The sequence below is a fragment of the Nicotiana tomentosiformis genome, chromosome 7, assembly GCF_000390325.3.
Source record: "Nicotiana tomentosiformis chromosome 7, ASM39032v3, whole genome shotgun sequence".
NCBI classification, from domain to species: Eukaryota; Viridiplantae; Streptophyta; class Magnoliopsida; order Solanales; family Solanaceae; genus Nicotiana; species Nicotiana tomentosiformis.
The window spans coordinates 122938425-122941480 of NC_090818.1; positions in this window are offsets into that span (position 1 = coordinate 122938425).

The following is a 3056-nucleotide window of genomic DNA, read 5'->3' on the forward strand; positions in this document are numbered from 1 at the left end:
ACATATAAATTTTCCATCCTTTAATATTTGTATCTAACAATTCACAATATATATATATATATATATATATATATATATATATATATATATATATATATATATATATATATATATATATATATATTAATTAAACAAGGAATGCAATTTACACAAGTAATTCATGCTTTGAGTCCTAAACTACCCGGACTTTAGCATTAATAGTAGCTACGCACAGACTCTCGTCACCTCGTGCGTACGTAGCCCCCACAATTATCAATAATTATTCAATTTAATCCCTATGGGGTAATTTCCCCCTCACAAGATTAGACAAGAGACTTACCTCGTCTCAAAGTCCACTTTCCGATTATCGCGTCGCGTAAAATTCTCGATTCAATGCCGAAAAATCCAAAACTATCCAAAAGTTATATAAAAAAATTAATATATGTTCAATAATTCGAAATTCATCTATTAAATATATTACCCTATCCAAAATGATAAAATTCCTAAAATTCACCCCGGGCCAACGTGCCCGGATTCTGGAAATTTTCAGATGGAAACGTTACCCATACTCTCAAGAACTCGAATATATAATTTCTACCCAATTCCATAACTATTTTCGTGGTTAGAATCTTATTTTTATAAAAATCTAGGTTTTTCACCTAAACCTTTGATTTCTAAGATTTACTAGTTATAATCTACTTATAATCTATGTATTTAACTTAAGGGGTGTAGAATTAACTTACCTTTCAATTGCTAGTTGATACCCCCTTCTCAAAAGCTCTGAAATCACCCGGAAATGGAGGAAAAATGGGCTCAAAATGTCTGAGCCCCGACTTTTTAACCATTCTGCCCAGACAGGTTTATTGCACCTGCGGAAGGTGTTCGCACCTGCGGCTTTCACACCTGCGGAAAAGCCTCGCAGGTACGAGATTTTTCCTCTTGGGCTGGCTCTGCACCTGCGCCGAAAGGACCGCACCTACGCGTCTGCTCCTGCGCCCAATTCTTCGCATCTGCGATGGCCGGGCAGATCCTCCCTCTTCGCACATGCGGATGGTGGCTCACACCTACGAGCTCGCACCTGCGGCTGACCATGCGCAGGTGCGATCATACCAGAAGCTGGAAGCTTCAGCTCTTCTTCAAAATTCCAAAATTGATCTGAGCCTCGTCCGGTTAACACTCGGGGCCCCCGGAGCCCCGCCCGAACATACCAACAGGTTTGAAATCATAAAATGGACTCGCTCAAACTCTCGGAACGTGTAAAACAACATCAAATCTAAGAATCACACCCCAAACCAAATTGAATCAAACTAAAGAACTTCAAGTTCTTCAAATTACTTCCAATACGCCGAAACGTGCTTAAACTATCCGGAATGACACAAAATTTTGCGTGCAAGTCTTAAATCACTATACGAAACTATTCCCAAACTCAGAATTCCAAACGGACTTCAATTTCTCAAAAACCTACCCCAAACCAAATTTAAATAACTTTAAATCTTCAAATAGTTGATTTTTACTACTAAGCGTCAAAACGCTCCCGAGTTATCCAAAACCCGATTCGGACATACGCCCAAGTCCAAAATCATCATACGAACCTATTGGAACCGTCAAATCCCGATTCCGAGGTCTTTTTCTCAAAATGTTGACCGAAGTTAAACTTGTCCATTTAAAGTTAACTTAAGGAACCAAGTGTTCCGATTTCAACCCAAACGCTTCCAAATCCCGAACCAACCATCCCCGTAAGTCATAAATTAATAAAAGCATGTTCGGAGAGTTTTATTTTAGTGAACAGAGTTCTAAAAGTTAAAATAACCGGTTGGGTCATTACACTTCGTGCATTAAACCTCTCATATTATGCACGGCATCACCCTTCGTGCTTTATCATTCATAAATCGTGGCACGACATCACCCTTCGTGCATTAACACTCACATATCATGGAACGGCATCACCCTTCATGCTTTACACTCTTCCTCACAATATAAATAATGCATGCACGGCATCACCCTTCGTGTTTTACACTCCTCCTCACAAATCACAGAATCAATAAGAACGGATAAACAGAAGTTTCACAAAGAAGCCAGTATTTTACCAATGTGTAATATCATAATGTAAACTTCAACCTTGAACCAATATTCAAAAATTACCAAATCTCGATGAAACCAGGCATAAGTCACCCAACATTTTAAATAACAATGCTAAGCATGGATAGTAGGATTAAAGGCTACAAAATTTACAAAGAATAGGATTTCACTCGCATGCTATGACTCAACATAAAAGCATACATGCTCGTCACCTCACCTACACATCGTATTTATCAACCAAACACGTAGCAAATAAACACATATTACCTATTCCCTCAAGCCAAAGTTAGACACGACACTTACCTTGCTCCGAAAGCCACTTAATTCTCAATCACAGCTTTTCCTCTAGAATTCACCTCCAAACCACTTGTATCTATTCAAAAATGACTCAATAATATCAAATATTGCTAAAGGAATCAATTATATTGCATAAATTAAATTTCCCAAATTTTCTTTCAAAAAGTCAAAAATCGACCCCTGGCCCGCTTGGTCAAATCCCGAGGTTCGGACCAAAATCCATTTACCCATTTACTCCCGAGCCCGAATATGAAATTGGTTTTGGAATCCGACCTCAAATTGAGGTCTAAATCCCCAAATTCCCGAAATCCCTAGTTTCTACCATAATCCCTAATTCTACCATGAAAACTCTAGATTTTAGATTAATAATATCATAAAATGTAATGGGTAATTGAAAGAAAAGGATTTAGAATCACTTACCAACACTTTGGGAAAGAAGATGACTCTTGAAAATAGCCTCTCACAGTTTGGTTTTTGAGAAAAATGAAATTTTGACTAAATACCGTGTTAGGATTCTGTTAAATGCTGGGCGACAGTGTTCGTCGCGTTCGTGAGAGCACTATCGCGTTCGCGAAGAGTATGGGCTACCAAGCCTTCGTGTTCGCGAGACCGTGTTCGCGTTCGTGTAGGCTACCCCCCCTGGCCTTCGCGTTCGCGAGACATTGCTCACGTTCGCGATGAAGGAACGATCGACTCTTCCC